This window comes from Oncorhynchus masou, chromosome 31 (assembly GCF_036934945.1).
Source record: "Oncorhynchus masou masou isolate Uvic2021 chromosome 31, UVic_Omas_1.1, whole genome shotgun sequence".
In the NCBI taxonomy this organism is placed as follows: domain Eukaryota; kingdom Metazoa; phylum Chordata; class Actinopteri; order Salmoniformes; family Salmonidae; genus Oncorhynchus; species Oncorhynchus masou.
This window is the reverse complement of record NC_088242.1, coordinates 26103575-26129200: the sequence shown is the minus strand read 5'-3', so window position 1 is coordinate 26129200 and position 25626 is coordinate 26103575. Positions and strand designations below refer to the sequence as shown.

At 44.0% G+C, this 25626-nt stretch overlaps 1 protein-coding gene across 3 annotated transcripts in view; it reads right to left on the bottom strand.

The window, feature by feature from the left end:
- The window catches only part of rhbdf1b (rhomboid 5 homolog 1b (Drosophila)), a 60667-nt gene extending 50072 nt beyond the window's left edge, over positions 1-10595 (bottom strand). For all 3 annotated transcript variants that reach the window (XM_064950508.1, XM_064950509.1, XM_064950511.1), the window contains exon 1: positions 10323-10595. The gene's annotated coding sequence lies outside the window, so the exon portion shown is untranslated. The remainder of the gene's footprint in view (positions 1-10322) is intronic.
- Between the last annotated feature and the right edge of the window lie 15031 nt (positions 10596-25626).

The window sequence follows — 25626 nt, the reverse complement described above, 5'->3', positions numbered from 1 at the left end:
ACACCACAACCATGCAGAAAAACTAAAGCGCACAGTTCTGTCAGGCAGCTAAACATAAAATAACTACCCACGAAACACAGGTGGGGAAAAAGGCTATGATAGTATGATTCCCAATCAGAGACAACGATAGATATCTGTCCCTGATTGAGAACCATACCCGGCCAAAACATAGAAATAAAGAAACTAGAATGCCCACCCGAGTCACACCCTAGCCTAACCAAAATAGAGAATAAAAGCCTCTCTATGGCCAAAGAAAAGCCCACACAAGGCACTGCTCTATTCCTGCACTAACATGATTATGTCAGGTCTGCTTCTAAATCAAACTTATTGAGATAACATTCACTCAATTTGCATACCTTTTGCATACCTTAGAAATATAAATGACTGTTCTAAGTTTATGAAGATATCTCAGAAATAATGTAAACAAAAAAATATATATATATAAAAAATCCTATAGTGAAAACTCACTGCTGTTCCGAAATGTACAATATCTTATCACAGCATATTTGACTGCAGGGAGACCTTGAAATAAAAAGTTACAATTCTCCCCAATATCATACCAAGTTACTTCAAAAGCCTGAGCAGAAGGCACAGCAGAAGGCATAGCCTGGTTCCCTTCTGTCAGTTTGTCATTTTTAAACAGTGAGTTGACAACAGAGACCCAGAATGAGAGGGAAAGAGTGAATGGCAGGGAGAAAATAGCCAGACCCACCACAAAGCGGTCCCTCGGGGGAGAGGAGAGAATACAGACACAGTTAGGAGTCTGAGGGTTGGTCTCTTCTCCAACTGCCACTGAACAAACTGCCTGGGAAAATAACACTATTCCGCTGTCACCACTACCCACTCCAGTCAGTCGGCAGACTAAGGGCTCAAATGCATGGCACACTTTTCCATATAGTGCACTACCGTGGTGTGGCTTCACATATCACAGTCTCAAGCCAACAAGTCCTATCACCTGACAACAAAATGTCATCCAATACCATAAAGACTGTGTGGAACAAGCTCAGAATGGATTGGGAGTCGGTTTTCCAATTCTGCTTCATTCCATTCCGGAATGGAACTCTGAGAGCTGTTTGCCTATCAGAAACACGCCAGAGGTAACGGCCCATAGTGTCCATTAAGCAAAGAGGGAATTATGAGGCATTAGCTGCAGTTTCATACACATCCACTGAGAGCACTGTCTCTACGCTGCTATAAGCTTCATGGAGCCCACTGACTAATGACGGTGTGAATCAATTCTAATCCTACATTACGTTGGTTCGCTATGATGCAGCAGGAAGGATCCACCTGTAACTCAACCTGAGGGAGACACAACTCCACTGACCTTTCACCAATTCATGACATGGTGTAATATTTGTAATATGACATGCTTCAAATGGACTCCGGCTGCTGCCTGGTCTACCTTCTACACTCACGTTACACTGCAAATGACAGTTACAGCGGCGGTAAATCTGCTCCCATCCTCCAGTTCACAATGCTGTTTTTGATACTGATACCCAGCGGCTAGTGCTTGACTAATATGCAGTGAGACTGGAGGAGACTTGGGGGCCCAACACACATTTCAGAGGACACGCAGTGGCAGTTCTACAAGTTCAATGAATCTATCACAAACGAATACATCTATTAATAAACTCCTAGCAGCCCAAAACAGACATTCACCAGGCCATTCCAATGTCACTTTATTTTTCGCTGGAAAATGTGCCCCATGTGCCATGGATATTTAGCCTGTACACTGTCATTGTGTCAAAGGCACCAACGGCTTTCTGATGTCTGCTGGGAATGTGATAGATGACAGATCTATAGATGACACAGTCCCATAGTTAATAACAAAGACCGAAAGAGGGAGAGGGAGAGAGCGAGAGAGAGAGAGAGGCAGAGTGAGAGAGAGAGAGAGAGAGAGAGGGAGAGGGAGAGGGAGAGAGAGAGCCAATCTCTTTATGGAAGACTCCTTTGTCTCAGCTTGCTGGTGGAAGTGAAGACCATTGTCACAGTCAATGTGTGGCCTTTAGTCTGCTCTGATGAATAGAGCTCTTATGGACCATCCACATGCTGTGACTTAGACATAACAGCTTCCTCTGTTGGCTCGCACTGGATAAAAACATCTAATGGTAATTGCGCACAGATGCTGCATTGGAGAAAAGAGGGTGGAGAGGGAGAAAACTGACACTGAAAAGAATATTTAGAGAGGAGAATGAAGAATGTCATAATTGTGGCTGCTTTGAAATGGAGCACTCAGTCTGGAGTCACCATGAATAACTTTGGCCTTTGTGACAGCACTGACATCATCCATGTTAATTGACATCAATGAAAGATGTGACTAGACTTGGTGAAGCATTTTCCATTCAACCACTCAAGTTTGGTGAGATTTTTATGGGGGATTCTAGCCTCCATTACACACCTACATGTATGTGTATTTTCTCTCTGCAAAATCTACATCTTAACCAAAATATAACCCTATCCCCAACCTACAGCAATCTCCCTAAATGAAATGTATCTATCTATCTATCTATCTATCTATCTATCTATCTATCTATCTATCTATCTATCTATCTATCTACTGCTGTTGCCCCCAGCCTCCATAGCAGATAGATCATCACTGAGGATCATCTCAGATCACATCCCAGATCATCATCATGGAGGATCATCTCAGATCACATCCCAGATCATCATCACTGAGGATCATCTCAGATCACATCCCAGCTCATCATCATGGAGGATCATCTCAGATCACATCCCAGATCATCATCATGGAGGATCATCTCAGATCACATCCCAGATCATCATCACTGAGGATCATCTCAGATCACATCCCAGATCATCATCATGGAGGATCATCTCAGATCACATCGCAGATCACATCTTGGTCATGTCATACTGTGGGAAGCCCACACAAACAGCAACCACCACAAATGTTTTTACAGCAACAATCGCAGTAAATGCCAGTGCTGTAATATTCCTATCATCTGATGGAAAAGCCAATCTCCCTTCACAGAGGGAAGGGTGTAAGAAGTTCGTACCTCTGGGTGTAATGGCTAAGGTGTTGGACTGACAATTGCAGAAAGTTGCAAAATCCCGGCCGGGTTACCAATTCACTGAAATCTCCTAGCAACACTTTCCTTGAACCTTCTAATATAAAGCATACTACATAATGGTGATATAATAATGTCAACATAAAGTCGTACCAGCAGGGATGGGGTCGACTCCATTTCAAATCATTCCCAACCAAAAATACGAATAGGAAAAATGATCTTTAAAGTGTGTGCTTTTTCAATCTCCTGAATTGACAGGATTAAAATGGAACTGACCCTAACCAGTATCGTCACATGGAGCCAGGTGAGATGACAATACAGGTGAGGACACAGTAGACTGATATTGACTTACTACTACTACTACTGAAAGGTCACTGGTTCGAATCCCAGGGCAGACAAGGTGAAACATCTATTGCTGTGCCCTTGAGCAAGGTACTTAACCCCAATTGCTCCCTGTCCGTGTCTTAGGGGAAGTTGGAATATGCAAAAAAAAAAACATTTCTATGGACAAATATAAGCACCACCCAAATTACTACTGGCTACTACTAATGCTGCTACTACAGCAGCAGCTTGGCTGGTGACAGGTCAGGATGGCACAACAGCATCAGCCCTGATATAAACATGATAAATACCATCACTGATTTGATTTACTGCCTACTGTGCCGAGCAGAAAACATCCCAGACATGCTTCCCATGGCTGCTGTGTGTGTGTGTATGGGGATTGAAGTTGACGCTGTAATTAGAAAAGGGGACACACCAATATGTAACAGAGCAAGGAAAAGGTTAGATGGATATCTACTCTCTCTCTCTCCCCCCATCTCTTTCTTTCTCCATCACGCTACCTCTCTCTCAATATCTACTCTCTCTCTCCCCCCATCTCTTTCTTTCTCCATCACGCTACCTCTCTCTCTCTCTGTAGTATAATAAACAACATGTGAGCATGTTTCACTACCAAGCCACACCCTTCATAATGCGTTAACACTTTGCATAACTGATTCCAAAGTACTGCTGCTGTAAAGAGGAATTCGGAAGCTGTTGTGTCATTCACTGGAATTTCCCTCCAGGGAACCATTGGATTTCATGCCCTTCAATCTGTTGGTGCATGCAGGATAGGCCCGAGTCCAGTGTAAGACCAGTGTGTTATGTTTCTAGCTAAGTATCGTGTTGGAAAAAAAGGCATATCCCATCTGTTGTCAACTAATCATGTTGACAACAGAAACAGCATGGGTTTGGGATGTCTCAAACCCCCAGCATTCTATTGACCAGCTTTTATAGAGGAACATCATAGTAATAAGCAATGTAACCATACGTAATGCACCATGTAACACCATACGTAATGCACCATGTAACACCATACGTAATGCACCATTTAACACCATACGTAATGCACCATGCAACACCATATGTAATGCACCATGTAACACCATACGTAATGCACCATGTAACACCATACGTAATGCACCATGCAACATCATATGTAAAGCACCATGTAACACCATACGTAATGCACCATGTAACACCATATGTAATGCACCATGTAACACCATACGTAATGCACCATGTAACACCATACGTAATGCACCATGTAACACCATACGTAATGCACCATGTAACACCATACGTAATGCACCATGTAACACCATACGTAATGCACCATGTAACACCATACGTAATGCACCATGTAACACCATACGTAATGCACCATGTAACACTATGCGTAATGCACCATGTAACACCATACGTAATGCACCATGTAACACCATACGTAATGCACCATGTATGCACTCTTAATGAGTGTGACCAAATAATTCAGATGATTCGATGAGTCAGTCTATGGAAGGACCATAACGACGTCTACTAATAACTACTTTTACAGAGAAGCCTTGAGTCATCAGAAGTCACTTCCTGTCAGACAGGAAACCAAAACAAACAGTTGAGGTTATGGGTCAGTTTATGTCTCCATGGGATACTATCATCCTTCTGCAAGATGGATAAGAGGAAATTGACCCTGTCTTTAAACGCTTACTCTCTCTCACATGTTGGGAGAATGGGGTAAATTCTGTATAGAATTTGGGGATTGTTGTTTGTTATAACACAGGGCACAATTGAAAAATAAATAAAGGTTAAATAAATAATTAATCAGCAAATATTCTACGGGATTGCCTAATACCTGCCTCAAATATATCACCAGCCAGATACTCACATATACAGGTGGGAAAATGAGAATGTTCCAAGTTATTAATGCTCCTGTGCTGGTCACATGTCTCGGCTGTAGCCAGGGAAACATCGATAGCACAAAAATGGATTGGAGGGGGAGGATAGAGAGAGAGAGTGAGGAGAGAGGGGAGAGAGAGAGAGCGAAAGAGAGAGAGAAGGAGAGAGAGAAAGAGAAAGAGAGAAAGAGAGAGAGAAGGAGAGAGAAGGAGAGAGAGATGGCATTCCACCTGTTTCTTTCATTTCAACACTCGGCCCTGGCTACAGTATGAACAGAACTTCTCTGGCCCCTGGCTACAGTATGAACAGAACTTCTCTGGCCCCTGGCTACAGTATGAGCAGAACTTCTCTGGCCCCTGGTTACAGTATGAACAGAACTTCTCTGGCCCCTGGCTACAGTATGAACAGAACTTCTCTGGCCCCTGGCTACAGTATGAACAGAACTTCTCTGGCCCCTGGCTACAGTATGAACAGAACTTCTCTGGCCCCTGGTTACAGTATGAACAGAACTTCTGTGGCCCCTGGCTACAGTATGAACAGAACTTCTCTGGCCCCTGGTTACAGTATGAACAGAACTTCTCTGGCCCCTGGCTACAGTATGAACAGAACTTCTCTGGCCCCTGGTTACAGTATGAACAGAACTTCTCTGGCCCCTGGCTACAGTATGAACAGAACTTCTCTGGCCCCTGGTTACAGTATGAACAGAACTTCTCTGGCCCCTGGCTACAGTATGAACAGAACTTCTCTGGCCCCTGGCTACAGTATGAACAGAACTTCTCTGGCCCCTGGCTACAGTATGAACAGAACTTCTCTGGCCCCTGGCTACAGTATGAACAGAACTTCTCTGGCCCCTGGCTACAGTATGAACAGAACTTCTCTGGCGACTGGTTCCCACAGTGGCTGCTATCTAGAACCTGAAAGGATTCTTTGGCTGTCCCCATAGGAGAACCCTTTGAAGAACCCTTTTTGGTACCAGGTAGAACTCTTTTGATTTTCATGTAAAACCCTCTGTGTTAAGGGTTCTACCTGGAACCGAAATAAATACATGAGATGATAGTTGACTTCCCTCAGGCAAGTCTGGTGATCCCACCCCAATGACCTGTGTGTGTGTGTGTGTGTGTGTGTGTGTGTGTGTGTGTGTGTGTGTGTGTGTGTGTGTGTGTGTGTGTGTGTGTGTGTGTGTGTGTGTGTGTGTGTGTGTTTGCGTGTGTACAGGTGGGAAAATGTGAATGTACCAGGTTATTGATGCTCCTGTGCTGGTCACATGTCTCAGTTGTACCCAGGGAAACATCAATAGCACAAAAATGGATTGGAGGGGGAGGATAGAGAGAGCGAGAGAGAGAGAGGTAGAGAAGGCGAGAGAGAGAGAGAGAGAGAGAGAGAGAGAGAGAGGGTGAGAGAGAGAGAGAGAGGCGAGAGAGAGAGAGAGAGAGAGAAGGCGAGAGAGAGAGAGAGAGAGAGAGAGGAGAGAGAGAGAGAGAGAGAGAGAGAGAGAGAGAGAGAGAGAGAGAGAGAGAGAAGGAGAGAGAGAGATGGCATTCCACCTGTTTCTTCCATTTCAACACTCGGCTCTGGCCCCTGGCTACAGTATGAACAGAACTTCTCTGGCCCCTGGCTACAGTATGAACAGAACTTCTCTGGCCCCTGGCTACAGTATGAACAGAACTTCTCTGGCCCCTGGCTACAGTATGAACAGAACTTCTCTGGCCCCTGGTTACAGTATGAACAGAACTTCTGTGGCCCCTGGCTACAGTATGAACAGAACTTCTCTGGCCCCTGGTTACAGTATGAACAGAACTTCTCTGGCCCCTGGCTACAGTATGAACAGAACTTCTCTGGCCCCTGGTTACAGTATGAACAGAACTTCTCTGGCCCCTGGCTACAGTATGAACAGAACTTCTCTGGCCCCTGGTTACAGTATGAACAGAACTTCTCTGGCCCCTGGCTACAGTATGAACAGAACTTCTCTGGCCCCTGGCTACAGTATGAACAGAACTTCTCTGGCCCCTGGCTACAGTATGAACAGAACTTCTCTGGCCCCTGGCTACAGTATGAACAGAACTTCTCTGGCCCCTGGCTACAGTATGAACAGAACTTATCTGGCCCCTGGCTACAGTATGAACAGAACTTCTCTGGCGACTGGCTCCCACAGTGGCTGCTATCTAGAACCTAAAAGGGTTCTTCGGCTGTCCCCATAGGATAACTTATTTTTGGTACCAGGTATAACCATTTTGGGTTCCATGTTAAACCCTCTGTGTAAAGGGTTCTACGTGAAACAAAAAAGGGTTCTACCTAGAACCCCAAAGGGTTCTACCTGGAACCAAAAATAGTTATCCTATGGGGACAGCCGAAGAACACTTTTGGAACCCTTTTTTCTAAGAATGTAGAGTTGGCATGACACAGTCTGAAGTGTAATGAGCAGATTTAGTTTGGTCTTGTGTTGTTTATCTCATAACTCAGTCAGCCACAGTGTGATCTATTCTCAATTGATGATGTAATAAAATTGAGATTATGAAATGGTAGTTTGCAGAAAAGAGGATTATCGGTAATAGTATTGGTGCTCTTTCCCAAATCATAATCCAATGGTCCCTACATCCAAAACTCCCTATCAGACATTCAGTGAGATGGAATAGAGAATGACAGTAAAAGTAAAGGTAGAGGATATGGAAATCATGTTGCCCTTTCCTGCCTCACAAGACTCAAAATAAATACATGAGATCATAGTTGACTTCCCTCAGGCAAGCCTGGGGATCCCACCCCAATGACCTGTGTGTGTGTGTGTGTGTGTGTGTGTGTGTGTGTGTGTGTGTGTGTGTGTGTGTGTGTGTGTGTGTGTGTGTGTGTGTGTGTGTGTGTGTGTGTTTGACAGTGATGGGGCAGTAGACAGACAGAAACCTGTCTTAATGTCATGCGTGTTGACGTGCCTGAGGAAATGTCATGCATGTACTTTAACACAGAAAGCAAACAGGCCTACTTATTGTACACTCTTAGAATTAGTGGTGACTCGAGGAGCCCTGGAGAACCTCAAGGAACACCTGGAGTTCCTCAAGGAACCATTGCTAGTCAATGGTTCATATTTGCATCTTTGACTAGTTGAGGGGTTCTTTGAGGAACCTTTAATGTTTCAATTTAGCAAAGGGTTTCTGGAGGAACACTGGACTGGAGGTGTGGCTTAGTAGGGGCGTGGCTTTCAGATAGATCTTTTTAGGCCAACCTATGGGAGTAAATGTCATTCCTGTTCATCTATTTTGCTGTATTGTCAGCACATGTTTTGTAGCTTCAATGAGGCTTATAGAGGTGTATGACATGCAAATTCATGAAGCATTCCTTGTTTTTACCCCCGCACCTCACAACTCCAGTTCTTAGACGGTGACCCAAACTGGTCAAAAATGTCAAAACGGAAAAGACCATACAAACAACAGACCAACAACAGACCCAACCAGAATACCTGTACTGCTTGTCCATTTTGAGACGCCATAGCCAGTATACACTTCCTCAAAATAGTCCAAATTAATCTATGATAACTCAAGAAATGTGTCATTAACTGATGTTTTTGCAGAGGAGATCTTAGTCACTCAATTTTACAGCTAACTAAGATGTTTGGTGCAGTGTTTCGCAATTAAGAAATGTGCATGAAAACGAGTCGTCTCTTGTTATAAGACAACAAAGACTTTACTGAAAAAATCCCTACTGTTGACCTATCACAGATGAAGGGGTGTGGACTCAAGAAAAACAATGTATGCACGAACAACCGGAAAAAAATAACTTACCGAAGTCCAAAACTAACATAATGTTGTTGTAATATATGCACAAACTCTTCCGAACAGTTTTGGCTGGTAGTCCCCTGGTCTGGTTCCCTCTCACAAAACCAGACCAGAACCAGGAACCATTCATCACCACATAAGAAGAGGCGCGGAGGAAGGACCAAAACTCTAAACCTACGCCTAAAGCAGGCGACAGGGGAGTACCATCTGCACCAGACCACCAGAAGAGGTGTGGAGAAGGGACCAAACACCAGACCTTCACTCGAAGCCAGCAGCCCACAGGGAAATTCCACCATTGACCTGCAGGTCTAGGGCTCCCTTGTGTGTCTGCTTGCTCCTCAGGTTGTCCTTCCTGCCCTCTATAGATGCTAAACCAGCCCCCATTCCCGGTTCTTGGTTCCCAATTCCTGTTTGTCCTGTTTCTTACCAGGTCCCCAATCCCAGCACCAAAACCAACACCAACCCCTAGTTTCCAGCCCTGGTACCAGCACGATTTCCAACCCGGCCCCAACACCAACCCAGGTTTTCCTGGTCCCAGCCCCAACAGCAGCACCAACCCTGGACACAGCACCGACCAACCACAACTACCACCTCCATCCAGCAACTGCCAGCCCAGACCCTACAGCTTCTCCTCCCCAACACAAAGACACACACCGGCAACCACTCCACCAGACCAACCATGACTAACTGACTAACTAATTGATGGACTGATAATTGATACCTGATTATTCACTGAATATATTTGTTTTTTTTCTTGTTGTTTTTTATTTTGATCTGTTTAGCTTAAATTGGTTTGATTACTTATTGTTTGACTTGTTTATTGTTTTGAATTTTAACCAAATTGATTTGACATTTATACTTATAGTGTATTTTGAAAAACTGCACTGACAAGTGAAATTAAATACATCTTTACACAGAAGTTCCTCAAAGACCCGTTTCAGAGGGGTTTTGAAACATAAAGGTTCACCCTGTATGGCAATGTTTGGAACCCCAAAAGGGTCTTCCGGCCCTGGCTCCTTTACTTCTACGCGTGTATGCTACAGCATCACGGATGCAATACTATCGGCGTGTCACCGTGGGCTGTACAGTCGAAATCATGTTTTGAACAATTGAAATGTGTTGGATTGAGGCCAAATGCAATCCTCTCTCCTTATTCAAATCCTATTTTCCCTCGAATAGCCTATACAATGTGCATCATAACATAGATGTGGCATCTCCAGTAGAAAACTCTAAATGTTAAGTTTGTAATTCTCTGCACTTTTTTTACAGTAGCCTACCAAAGCATGCATGGTCTCATAACTGCCAGAACACCTACCTTACTGAAAATGCTCCGGTCCTCAACAGCTTGCTCCACCTTGTTGGTCGCACTCCGATGAACAATATACCGTGTAAATCAAGTTACTTCATGATTCAATCATGCAACTGCAGGATGACATATACAATATAACCTATTTTATAACTGCATCCGAAAGGAGTCACTCTCACAAACCGTGTCCTCTTCGTTGCCTTAACAGAGACACTCTCCCACCGCTGGCTGTCGCCGAATCGGCTCGGCTAATTCCGCGGGGAATTTTAGTCCGTATGTACAGTTGACACGCGAGGTTGACTGTGCTATGCTGGAGAGAAACCGAGCGTTGTCAAACGTCACCGCCAACCGGTGTGCCCGCGCTATAGCAGGCGCGCGTGCGTCTTCTTTATGCGTGAGTATGAAATAGAATACACCGTTCTACCATAGAGAGCCAGCAATATATGGTTCATGTAGTTGTGAGAGCATGTTATATTTTTCCTTATCCTTTAAAACTCATTGCAGCCCCTCACCTCTGATGGGCCATGGATACCTCCAGATACTAGATACCCTAACCAGTGAAGCCAAGAATAACACCACAGAACCCCTCCTGGCAAAACCCTATCCAGGTGGGCTCTTTTCTCCCTCCTACAGAGCTTGCGGGCTGGGTGTCCATTCATGTTCTGTTCTGTCTAACGGTCCTCCTTTATATCCGGGTTACTTTTTCTGTCTAATCAAAAAATCTCAAATCAAATCAAATGTATTCGTCACATACACGTGTTTAGTAGATGTTATTGAGGGTGTAGCAAAATGCTTGTGTTTCTAGCTCTGACAGTGTAGTAATATCTAACAAGTAATATCTAACAGTTTCACAATTTATACCCAAAATACACATAAATCTAAGTAAGGAATGGATTAAGAATAAATACATGTGTCAGAGCAGCATTGGACTAAGATATAGTGGCTTAGTATAGAATACAGTATATACATGAGATGGGTGATGCAATATTTACACACAATTAAAGTGACTAACATACCGTAGAATAGTGTAGAGTACAGTTTATACATATGAGATGAGTAATGCATGATACGGCTCGTGGCTAGTGTTTAATTTCCTTAAAGTGGCCAGTGATTCCTAATCTACAGTTGAAGTCGTACATTTACACACACTTAGGTTGGAGTCATTAAAATAGTTGTAAAACCACTCCACAAATTTCTTGTTAACAAACGATTTTGGCAAATCGGTTAGGACATCTACTTTGTGCGTGACAAGTCATTTTCCAACAATTGTTTACAGACAGATAATTTCACTTATAATTCACTTTATGACAATTCCAGTGGCTCAGAAGTTTGCATACACTAAGTTGACTGTGCCTTCAAACCGCTTGGAAAATTCCAGAAAATGACATCATGGCTTTAGAAGCTTCTAATAGGCTAATTGACATAATTTTGGGTCAATTGGAGGTGTACTTGTGGATGTATTTCAAGGCCTACCTTCAAACGCAGTGCCTCTTTGCTTGACATCATGGGAAAATCAAAAGAAATCAGCCAAGACCTCAGAAATATAATTGTAGACCTCCACAAGTCTGGTTCATCCTTGGGAGCAATTTCCAAACGCCTGAAGGTACCACTTTCATCTGTACAAACAATAGTACGCAAGTATAAACACAATGGGACCATGCAGCCGTCGTACCGCTCAGGAAGGAGATGTGTTCTGTCTCCTAGAGAGGACTGTACTTTGGTACAAAAAGTGCAAATCAATCCCAGAACAACAGCAAAGGACCTTGCAAAGATGCTGGAGGAAACAGGCACAAAAGTATCTATATAAAACAAGTCCTATATCGACATAACTTGAAAGGCCGCTCATCAAGGAAAAAGCCACTGCTCCAAAACCGCCATAAAAAAGTCCGACTACGGTTTGAAACTGCACATGGGGACTAAGATTGTACTTTTTGGAGAAATGTCCTCTGGTCTGATGAAACAAAAATATAACTTTTTGGCCATAATGACTGTTGTTATGTTTGGAGGAAAAAGGTGGAGGCTTGCAAGCCGAAGAACACCATCCCAACCGTGAAGCATGGGGGTGGCAGCATCATGTTGTTGGGGTGCTTTGTGGCAGGAGGGACTGGGTCTTCCAAATGGACAATGACACCAAGCATACTTCCAAAGTTGTGGCAAAATGGCTTAAGGACAACAAAGTCTAGGTATTGGAGTGGCCATCACAAATCCCTGACCTCAATACTATAGAAAATGTGTGGGCAGAACTGAAAAGTGTGTGGGAGCAAGGAGGCCTACAAACCTGACTCAGTTACACCAGCTCTGTCAGGAGGAATGGGCCAAAATTCCCCCAACTTATTGTGGGAAGCTTGTGGAAAGCTACCCGAAACGTTTGACCCAAGTTAAGCAATTTAAAGGCAATGCTACCAAATACTAATTGAGTGTATGTAAACCGCTGACCCACTGGGAATGTGATGAAAGAAATAAAAGCTGAAATAAATCATTCTCTCTACTATTGTTCTGACATTTCATATTCTTAAAATAAAGTGGTGATACTAACTGACCTAAAACAGGGATTTTTTACTAGGATTAAATGTCAGGAATAATCAAAAACTGAGTTTAAATGTATTTGGCTAAGGTTTATGTAAACTTCCGACTTCAAATGTATGTCTATAGGCAGCAGCCTCTGATGTGCTGGAGATGGCTGTTTCACAGTCAGTGGTGTAGTATAGAATACAATACAGTATATACTGTATATATGAAATGGGTGATGCAATATGTAAACACAATTTAAAAGTGACTGAGATACCGTAGAATAGTGTAGAGTGCAGTTTATACATATGAGATAAGTAATATTAGATACAGAAACATGTTTAAAGTGGACAGTGATCCATTTCTAAAAGCCGGTGCTTCCTAATCTATGTCTATAGGCAGCAGCCTCTGATGTACTAGTGATGGCTGTTTAGCAGTCTGATGGCCTTGAGATAGAAGCTGTTTTTCAGTCTCTCTGTCCCAGCTTTGATGCACCTGTACTGACCTTGCCTTCTGGATGATAGCGGGGTGAACAGGCAGTGGCTCGGGTGGTTGATGTTCTTGATGATCGTTTTGGCCTTCCTATGGCATTGGGTGCTGTAGGTGTCCAGGAGGGCGGAAAATTTGCTCCCGGTAATCCGTTGGGCAGACTGCACCACCCTCTGGAGATCTTTACGGTTGTGGGCGGTGCAGTTGCCATACAAGGCGGTGATACAGCCCGACAAGATGCTCTCAATCGTGCATCTGTAAAAGTTTGTGAGGATTTTAGGTGTTAAGCCAAATTTCTTTAGCCTCCTGAGGTTGAAGAGGCACCTTCTTCACCACACTGTCTGTATGGGTGGACCATTTTAGTTTGTCGGTGATGTGTACGTCGAGGAACTTAAAGCTTTCCACCTTCTCCACTGCGGTCCCATCGATGTGGATAACACCTGAGAGCAGAATACCCCATTTGATCTATTCACCTGATCACTGTTACTCGTCATCATGACCAATCACTGTGTGACTCACTCAAGGACATCATGCAAGCCCAAAATATGAGGTGGTACAAAGTACGTAATGGTCCAGAAGTATAATTTTTTGCATTTTTCCTACACACTGAAACATGTTTTTTCTGCAATCTAGAGCCATAATCATTATGCTTAATTCTATGTATGTCACGGCTCTTGTCGGAATGAGTGGACCAAAGCACAGCGTGATAAGTGTTCATGATACATTGTTTTACTCAAAACACTCGAACAAAATAACAAAGATGGAAAACCGAAACAGTACTGTCAGGTGCAGACACTAAACAGAAAACAACTACCCACAAAACCCAAACGTAATAGGACAACTTATCTATGATCCCCAATCAGAGACAACGATAGACAGTTGCCTCTGATTGGGAACCACACCAACATAGAAATAAAGAAACTAGAATGCCCACCCTAGTCACACCCTGGCCTAACCAAAATAGAGAATAAAAACCTCTCTATGGCCTGGACGTGACAGTACCCCCCCCCCCAAAGGTGCCTTCATGGCGGCTGCTCTGGTGCGGGACGTAGACCCCCTCCACCCACAGATCCCTCCGCTTTGGTGGCGGCCCTGGTGCATGGACCTTCACTGGAGGAACCGGGCCGCTGATCATCGCCGGAGGAACCAGACCGCCGATAATATGTGGAGGCTCCGGACTGGGGACCGTCGCTGGAGGCTTAGTGCGTGGCGCCGGAACAAGTCTCACTGGACTGAGGAGACGTACTGGCAGTGGAGCTACCACAACACATCCTGGCTGGATACTCACTTTAGCTCGGTGAGTGTGGAGAGCTGGCACAGGACGCACTGGGCTATGACTGCGCATTGGAGGCATAGTGTGTAGAGCCAGCGCAGGACACACTGGACTGTGGAGGCGCACCGAAGGTCTGGAGCGCAGCGCTGACACAATTCGTCCTGGCTGGAACCCGCAACCCGCCTAACCAATTTAAATATTTTTTTAAATAAAGTATTATTTACCTCAAATCTGTAATCCTCCATAGAAGCTAACCAGAAGCTAACCAGAAGCTAGCCAGAAGCTAACCAGAAGCTAGCCTGAAGCTTACCAGAAGCTAATCAGAAGCTAGCCAGAAGCTAGTTAGCTTCTTTACTGGCTAATCGTTAGCATTCAGCTAACCACGGTTTGTGGTCATCAGCTATCCTTTAGCTCGAAAATCTATCGCCAGTTTTGTATGGCGCGGCTCGGACCGGAACATACCGGACCTATTTTTCTCTCCATGTCCCCGGATTTCAACCGCAAGCTCTGGACATTTATACCTGGATCTCGCAGCTAGCTAGCTGCTATCCGTGTGACCATTAGCTTACGTCGATTCCGGAGCAAACATAAATTATTCTCGAGCTAGCCAGCTGAAGAGTTCCATCAGTCACTCCTGGGCTACAATCACCTATCCGAACCCTTTTTTACTGCCACGCGGAGCCCCACCAGGCCTTCACAACTGGACTACCGACGTTATCTGCCCGAGGGAGTTATCCAACCTGAACGCCCATCTGCGGTCCGCTAATAGTTAGCTGTCTTATAGGCTTGCAATCTGAATAGACCTATCGGACAATTTTTTTCTTTTTTCTTGGGCCTCTAAAACTATGTCTACTTTTTTTTGCGAATTGGATTGATCCCCTCTACCACACGGAACCCCACTAATCCTACCAACGGAAACGCACGAGGTGGCTAAAAACAGACCTCGATCATATGCTAGCTTGCTACCAATGGCCCGGCTAGCTGTCTGAATCGCCGTGACCCCAACCAACCTCACTACTCACTGGACCCTTTTGATCACTCGACTAAGCATGCCTCTCCTTAATGTCAATATGCCTTGTCCATTGCTGTTCTGGTTAGTGTTTATTGACTTATTTCACTGTAGAGTCTCTAGTCCTGCTCACTATACCTTATACAACCTATTAGTTCCACCACCCACACATGCGATGGCATCTCCTGGTTTCAATGATGTTTCTAGAGACAGTATATCTCTAATCATCACTCAATAAGAAACTTCCTTTTACTCTCTGTTCCAGATGTTCTAGACGACTAATTCTCATTGCTTTTAGCCGTACCCTTATCCTACTCCTCCTCTTTTCCTCTGGTGATGTAGAGGTGAATCCAGGCCCTGCAGTGCCTTGCTCCACTCCTATTCCCCAGGTGCTCTCTTTTGATGACTTCTGTAACCGTAATAGCCTTGGTTTCATGCATGTTAACATTAGAAGCCTCCTCCCTCAGTTTGTTTTTTTCACTGCTTTTGCACACTCTGCCAACCCGGATGTTCTAGCTGTGTCTGAATCCTGGCTTAGGAAGACCACCAAAAATTCTGGAATTTTCATCCCAAACTACAACATTTTCAGACAGGAATGAACTGCCAAAGGGGGCGGTGTTGCAATCTACTGCAAAGATAGCCTGCAGAGTTCTGTCCTACTATCCAGGTCTGTACCCAAACAATTTGAACTTCTACTTTTAAAAATCCACCTCTCTAAAAACAAGTCTCTCACTGTTGCCGCCTGCTATAGACCACCCTCTGCCCCCAGCTGTGCTCTGGACACCATATGTGAACTGATTGCCCCCCATCTATCTTCAGAGCTCGTGCTGCTAGGCGACCTAATCTGGAACATGCTTAACACCCCAGCCATCCTACAATCTAAGCTTGATGCCCTCAATCTCACACAAATTATCAATGAACCTACCAGGTACCTGCCCAAAGCCGTAAACACGGGCACCCTCATAGATATCATCCTAACCATCTTGCCCTCTAAATACACCTCTGCTGTCTTCAACCAAGATCTCAGCGATCACTGCCTCATTGCCTGCATCCGTAATGGGTTAGCAGGTCAAACGAACTACACTCATCACTGTCAAATGCTCCCTGAAACACTTCAGCGAGCAGACCTTTCTAATCGACCTGGCCGGGGTATCCTGGAGGAATATCGATCTCATCCCGTCAGTAGAGGATGCCTGTTTTTTTTAAATGCCTTCCTAACCATCTTAAATAAGCATGCCCCATTCAAGAAATGTAGAACCAGGAACAGATATAGCCCTTGGTTCTCTCCAGACCTGACTGCCCTTAACCAACACAAAACATCCTATGGCGTTCTGCATTAGCATCGAACAGCCCCCGTGATATGCAGCTTTTCAGGGAAGATAGAAACCATTATACACAGGCAGTTAGAAAAACCAAGGCTAGATTTTTCAAGCAGAAATTTGCTTCCTGGATCACTAACTCAAAAAAGTTCTGGGACACTGTAAAGTCCATGGAGAATAAGAACACCTCCTATCAGCTGCCCACTGCACTGAAGATAGGAAACACTGTCACCACTGATAAATCCACTATAATTGAGAATTTCAATAAGCATTTTTCTACGGCTGGCCATGCTTTCCACCTGGCTACCCCTACCCCGGTCAACAGTACTGCACCCCCCACAGCAACTCGCCCAAGCCTTCCCCATCACTCCTTCTCCCAAATCCAGTCAGCTGATGTTCTGAAAGAGCTGTAAAATCTGGACACCTACAAATCAGCCGGGCTAGACAATCTGGACCCTTTCTTTCTAAAATTATCTGCCGAATTGTTGCCACCCCTATTACTAGCCTGCTCAACCTCTCTTTCGTGTCGTCTGAGATTCCCAAAGATTGGAAAGCAGCTGCGGTCATCCCCCTCTTCAAAGGGGGGGACACTCTTGACCCAAACTGCTACAGACCTATATCTATCCTTCCCTGCCTTTCTAAGGTCTTCGAAAGCCAAGTCAACAAACAGATTACCGACCATTTGGAATCTCACCATACCTTCTCTGCTATGCGATCTAGTTTCAGAGCTGGTCATGGGTGCACCTCAGCCACGCTCAAGGTCCTAAACGATATCTTAACCGCCACCGATAAGAAACATTACTGTGCAGCCATATTCATTAATCTGGCCAAAGCTGTCAACTCTGCCAATCACCACATTCTCATCGGCAGACTCGACAGCCTTGGTTTCTCAAATGATTGCCTCACCTGGTTCACCAACTACTTCTCTGATAGAGTTCAGTGTGTCAAATCGGAGGGTCTGCTGTCCGGATCTCTGGCAGTCTCTATGGGGGTGCCACAAGGTTCAATTCTTGGACCGACTCTCTTCTCTGTATACATCAATGATGTCACTCTTGCTGCTGGCGAGTCTCTGATCCACCTCTATGCAGATGACACCATTCTGTATACTTCTGGCCCTTCTTTGGACACTGTGTTAACAACCCTACAGGCAAGCTTCAATGCCATACAACTCTCCTTCCATGGCCTCCAACTGCTCTTAAATACAAATAAAACTAAATGCATGCTCTTCAATCGATCGCTGCCTGCACCTGCCCGCATGTCCAACATCACTACTCTGGACGGCTCTGACTTAGAATACGTGGACAACTACAAATACCTAGGTGTCTGGTTAGACTGTAAATTCTCCTTCCAGACCCACATCAAACATCTCCAATCCAAAGTTAAATCTAGAATTGGCTTCCTATTTCGCAACAAAGCATCCTTCACTCATGCTGCCAAACATACCCTTGTAAAACTGACCATCCTACCAATCCTCGACTTCGACGATGTCATTTACAAAATAGCCTCCAATACCCTACTCAACAAATTGGATGCAGTCTATCACAGTGCCATCCGTTTTGTCACCAAAGCCCCATATACTACCCACCATTGCGACCTGTACGCTCTCGTTGGCTGGCCCTCGCTTCATACTCGTCGCCAAACCCACTGGCTCCATGTCATCTCAAGAACCATCGCAAGTTCTCCCACTTAAAAAGATGAGAGAGGCCTGTAATTTTCATCATAGGTACACTTCAACTATGACAGACAAAATGAGGGAAACAAATCCAAAAAATCACATTGTAGGATTTTTAATGAATTTATTTGCAAATTATGGTGGAAGATAAGTATTTGGTCAATAACAAAAGTTTATCTCAATACTTTGTTATATACCCTTTGTTGGCAATGACAGAGGTCAAACGTTTTCTGTAAGTCTTCACAAGGTTTTCACACACTGTTGCTGGTATTTTGGCCCATTCCTCCAATCAGATCTCCTCATCTTTTTAAGTGGGAGAACTTGCACAATTGGTGGCTGACAAAATACTTTTTTGCCCCACTGTATCTCCCTCACTAGCTTTAAATACCATCTGTCAGAGCAGCTCACAGATTACTGCACCTGTACATAGCCCACCTATAATTTAGCCCAAACAACTACCTCTTTCCCTACTGTATTTATTTTATTTATTTATTTATTTATTTTGCTTCTTTGCACCCCATTATTTTTATTTCTACTTTGCACATTCTTCCACTGCAAATCTATCATTCCAGTGTTTTACTTGCTATATTGTATTTACTTTGCCACCATGGCCTTTTTTTGCCTTTACCTCCCTTATCTCACCTCATTTGCTTACATCGTATATAGACTTGTTTCTACTGTATGTTTGTTTTACTCCATGTGTAACTCTGTGTCGTTGTATGTGTCAAACTGCTTTGCTTTATCTTGGCCAGGTCGCAATTGTAAATGACAACTTGTTCTCAACTTGCCTACCTGGTTAAATAAAGGTGAAATAAAATTAAAATAAATAAAATAAAGTGCGGGGAGCTGGAACAGACCGGGGACACCGTGCGTAGAGCTGGCGCAGGATAACCTGGACTGAAGAGACACACCCCGGAGGCCAGGAGCGCTGAGCCGGCACAATCTGTCCTGGCTGAATGCCCACTCTAGCATGGTCACTGCGGGGAGCTTGCACAGAGCGCACCGGGCTGTGGATGCGCACTGAAGGAATGGAGCGCAGAACCGGATAGCATGGTGCTTGACCGGTTACTCGCTCCCCACGGTAAGCCCGAGGAGTTGGCTCAGGTCTAAACCCTGACTCTGCCAATCTCCCTGTGTGCCCTCCCCAAAAATTATTTTGGGGGCTGCCTCTCGTTCCTGCATCACTGCTCCAACTCCTCGTAACGTCGCCGTTCCGCCTTTGCTGCTTCAATCTCCTCCTTCGGACGGCGATACTCCCCGACCTGCATCCAGGGTCCTTTTTCGTCCAAGAAAGTGTGATGCCAGCAGTCCCAACATCTTACCACTGCTACACCTGGCTATCAGCGAGCCATGTCTGGTAGCGAAACAGTTCATTCAGCAGTTCATATGGCTGACTTGCTTAAACAAATGTAGTTTCTAATGATAATTGAGATGTGCAAACTTTTTCTTTTCTATAATTGTTTTGGCAAAGAATGTGGGGCTCAAAACAGGTGGGGCCCTGCCCCCTCCTTCCCTAAATGACGGGCCACCCAAGATAGTTAGACAAGCTTGCGAAAGAAAGAAAGAAAGAAAGAAAGAAAGAAAGAAAGAAAGAAAGAAAGAAAGAAAGAAAGAAAGAAAGAAAGAAAGGACAGAGGCAAAGCAGGGACTTGATCCAATTTAAAAAATCTGCTTGTGTCCCGGGAAAACAAACATCTGCTGTCTCTACAGGCCTGTCAGGTACATTGGGTGCATGACTGCTTTTGGAGCAGGTGTCAGAGAATGTTTCTCAGAGAGAAAAATATGGATATGGCATGGAGAGAGAGAAAATGATAAACATCAGCCAGGGACCGTCTCCAAATGCTCTGTAGCATGATACCATCCTGGCTGCATGGTAACACAAATATTGTATCTTAAAGAGTGGCCGTGTCCAGTATAAATATTTTAATTCTTCACTGTATAAATACTTCAAGAGCCTCTCCACCCATTTCCTTTAACATCCACTGACAGGGTGATACAATCATCGTGAATACAGCGCAGACTCATTTCTAGAGAAATGTAAATCACATTGAGCCTCTCAAGCAATTTGCTCTGACATCTACTGAGACTGTGGGACAGTCAAAGAAAATAATAGTCATAAAGTAAATACATCTCATAACAGGTTGTTATACTATTACCCTATGAAGACAGGCCCAACCAATCATCAGGTTGACCTTGCGAACTCTGTCAGAACCTAAATATAAAGAACCAGGGAGACTTCCAACAAATGATTTAAACCTCTTTACATCCTAGCATCTATACCCCCAGGACTGCTGTGTGTGTGTGTGTGTGTGTGTGTGTGTGTGTGTGTGTGTGTGTGTGTGTGTGTGTGTGTGTGTGTGTGTGTGTGTGTGTGTGTGTGTGTGTGTGTGTGTGTGTGTGTGTGTGTGTGTGTGTGTGTGTGTGTGTGTGTGTGCATTCTACTTCCTCCCTGCAGACCTGTTTTGGGATGCCTAATGTTCGGTAACACACCGCTGTGCGACCGCTTCAAAGCTCCCTTCCTCCTGCCGGAGCTCTGAGGCTCTGAGCAGGAAACAGCTCTGGCAGCACTTCACAGAATACAGGGTCAGAGAGCTGGGGCACTGGGGCTGCTGCAGTGTGGCTACACACATACACCACCACCAACCACTACAAATATACACTGAACAAAAAATATAAACGCAACAAAGTGTTGGTCCCATGTTTCATAGACTGAAATAAAAGATCACAGACATTTTACATATGCACAAAAAGCTTATTTCTCTCAACTTTTGTGCACAAATTTGTTTACATCCCTGTTAGTGAGCATTTCTCATTTGCCAAGATAAACTGTCCACCTGACAGGTGTGGCATATCAAGAAGAAGATTAAACAGCATGATCATTACACAGGTGCACCTTGTGCTGGGGACAATAAAAGGCCACTCTAAAATGTGCAGTTTTGTCACGTAACACAATGCCACAGATTTCCCAAGTTTTGAGGGAGTGTTCAATTGGCATGTAGACTGCAGGAATGTCCACCAGAGCTGTTGCCAGAGATTTGAATGTTCATTTCTCTACCATAAGCCGCCTCCAACATAATTTTTGAGAATTTGGCAGTACGTCCAACCGGCTTCACAACCACAGACCACGTACGTATATGGCTTGATGTGGGTAAGCGGTTTGCTGATGTCAACATTGTGAACAGAGTGCCCCATGGTGTGGATGGGGTTATGGTATGGGCAGGCATAAGCTCCAAACAACGAACACAATTGCATTTTTTCAATGGCAATTTGGAATGCACAAAAATACCGTGACCAGATCCTGAGGCCCATTGTGAGGCCCATTTTTTAAAGGTGTCTGTGACCAACAGATACATATTTGTATTCCAGTCATGTGAAATCCATATATTAGGGCCTAATGAATTTATTTCAATTGACTGATTTCCTCATATTAACTGTAACTCAGTCAAATCAATGTAATTATTGCATGTTGCGTTTGTATTGTTGTTCTGTATACATACAAATGCACATACAGATACTGTATACACAAACACAGACATGCCATAATTAACCAGAGCACTCCAATGTCTGTGGAGTATGTCCTGTTATCATACAGTAGATTTACTGGGAACCTCTGCTGCTCAGATAATTGGCCAGAACAGAGAGAGAACTCTAGTTTCTGATGGTTTATGGCACTACGGTGGTTGGAGGACCACGTCTGGGAAGTACGAGACAGAACCACTTGGACAGGCCAGTCAGTCCCAGTGGAGCGCAGCTGAACTGGAATAACAAAGACCCACAGAGGTCAGAGAGGGAGCAGAGGGGAGCATTCTCATGCTTTATGGTACCTGTTTCTCAGCCGTTGTCATTGTGTGTGACCCACACACACACGCATGCCAGGGGGTGTCTGGTCTGGTCTTTTGAATAGTGTATGGTCATGTCATCACAAGCAGCCACATTCATGGCCTAACCGTCTACTGTCAGAACCATAAAATACAGGGGCCAGTGGTGACAGAAGGAACGAGATGAAACCAACCAGAAGTCCTTGCAAGGGACGACCATAATGTATTCTACAAGTCATCTTTTACACAGTCACATCCATTTATTATTAGATCATTTCAAATACGTTGTGGCCTAATGCTAGCCTACAATATTTCCTTATTATAAAGTGCGGCTTCAGATGTTAATGAAAAGCCTATGTAAGAGATATTATGGCTGCAGGGTAGATAGTAGCTAGGGTCTGAGAGACTTACCAGACTACATTAAAACCTAACAGAGCAACTACCTTCTCGGCAGAATCCCGCCCTGACTTTTTTATTGAGGAAAAATGTACTTGCTTCGATTGTGATATGTGGTTGTCTTACCGAGGTATCTTACGATGAATGCCCTAACTGTAAGTCGCTCTGGATAAGAGTGTCTGCTAAATTTCTAAAATGTAAATGTATAATCCAGAGTCAATAATCCTCAAGGGACACCACCTCATTTAGTTATTTTTAAAGCTTTTCCCCCTCTCTTCTCTCTCTCTTTTCATCTCTCCATTTCTCTCTCCTTCAACTTCTCTTTATTTCTTTCTCTCTCACTCGCTCTCACTCACTCACTCACTCACTCACTCACTCACTCTCTTTCTTTCTTTCTTTCTCTCTCTCTCTCTCACTCTCTCACTCACTCTCTTTCTCTCTCTCTCTCTGTATAGACACATTAACTGAGGAAAGAGAGGGATAGTGAGATAGAACGCCAGACAGAGAGAGAGAGAGAGAGAGGGAGAGCAAATTTAACCGTGTAATAGCTTTTATAAGGCATGCAGGCCTTTCCCCTCCCTTTTAATTGTTTTGTAGCCTGTGTGAGCCCTAAACTACGTGCAGGAAATTCAGAAAGCCACTTCCCTTTTGAATAAGCTGAATACAATGCACAAGCAGAACAAATGAGCTTTCAGTCCAATCTATGTCGGTCAGGATGGAGTGAAGGCTTACAGGATATAGTGGAGAAAAACAGATTGAGATCTTTTTTTCTTTGTAAATTAGAGGAGTATAATTCATCCATTCTAAAAGTTACTGTACAGAGATACGTTTGCTATACCTTTCTAGACACTTCACCTCAGTGCTCCTCCTCAGTGTAACAGTTCAAATAAAGTGTTCATCCAATAAGAAAGGGCTGGACCAAACCACCAAGTATTACAGTTATTTGTTTCAACTAAAATCCTGTTATTTATTTCAACTAAATTCCTGTTATTTGTTTGTGGGTCCCACCTTGCTCTCAAGATCCCAAGGCGTTAACAAGGCATTCTGCCTTATCCCAAGGGTTCTCAGCTATAAGCACTGCTTACCAGTGGGACGATGTGAACTCACAATCACGACGCTCTGTTTTAACGTTTAGAAACTTTAATAATCATCGCTTGTGATACACTTTTCAAATCATATGGAACTATGTTTCATATCAGTGACAAATAATCTTTCAAATAAAAACATACACTTACTGTAGCAGGTCAGATCCATACGTCTGTGTGCCTCCAGCCGATGAACTACACTTCCGCTACACTTCCTCCCCAGTTACGCTTACACACAGGTGTTAGTAGTTAATAGATAGTTAATTAGCACAGGTGGTCATCTCTGTCTTCCGTCTGTCTTTTGTAAACAAGCGCTGTAACATAGAGATTTGGCAAGTTAATTTTGGGGTATTTTTCATTGATATGAAAGATGCGTTTCCAAAAACCTACCGCAAGCAGTGCATGTTAAGAGTTGGAGCTCTTAACAAAACTCCCACGGCCATACAATACCTTCATGAATAGACGCTGAAGGTACTTAGCGTCTATGAATGTGCTAGGTCCCACCTATCTTAACGTTTAAAGTCTATTTTTAGCTTTCAATGTGGGTTGTGTGGGTTTGTGTTTTCGATGCATGACTAGCACATTTAGTCACTCATGGGTGGACCATGAGATGAGTCATCACCTGACAGATACTGAGGTCGCCAGGTGACACAGAAAACTAGGTATCACCTCACCTCTCACTAAAGGAGAGACCAGGCAGGGAATGCAGTTACAGAGAGTGATAGTTAGAGAGTGGGAGAGAGGAGAGAAAACAAGATAAATAGAGAAAGAAGGAGAGAGAAGGAGTGAGAGAGAGAGAGAGAGAGTGAGGAGAGAGAGAGAAGGAGAGAGAAGGAGAGAGAGAGAGAAGGAGAGAGAGAGAGAGAGAGAGAAGGAGAGAGAGAGAAGGAGAGAGAGTGAGGAGAGAGAGAGAGAAGGAGAGGGAGAGAGAGCGAGGAGAGAGAGAGAGAGAGAGAGAGAGAGAGAGAGAGAGAGAGAGAGAGAGAGAGAGAGAGAGAATGCATTCTACCTGTTTCTTTCATTTCAACACACGGCTCTAGCCCCTGGCTACAGTATGGACAGACCCAACCCATCCAACAGCAACACAATAGTGAGATAGTCATCTTGATTAGGGGAAAAGCTGGATGTTGTTCAGTCCTCCTCCTTCTCCTCCTCCTTCACACTCCCTCTATGATGCAGGAAGAGCTAAGAGAATGCATAGCACGCTCTCACCACTGATTGTCCCACTGTACTGGTGTTAGAATAACACATTTGAAAGTGTTAAATATATAACTCTGTTGCAGGGTTCCCCATTTTCCTCTTAAAGTGTTCAAAGAAACTTGATAGTGGTGTTTGCATAGCTCTACTGTAGAGTATTACGCAACACCTACAGTGTAAAACATAACACTCAATTTAAATTCAACTGGACTCACTTTTCTTAGTGCTGTAGCTGTTATACTTTCTCAGTGTAGTAAATGAACACCTGTAATGTTACAGTAAATAATTGTTGAGTGTTGTTTTAACACTGTATGGTGTAAAGCATAATACATTTTCTTTTTGAGTAAATTGTAGAGTAACTGTTAGTGACTGAGACATTGTTGTTGAATTCTTTCCTTTGAAATACCTATGGCTTTCATCAAGTGAGTTCCTAGGCAAATGTTATCAATACGTTATACATTACATATATCATAAGGCCTGACATATTGGCCTAATTGATGGATTGGTTTTACCCTAACACAGCTTTGTTAGGAAACTCCTAGTTTGC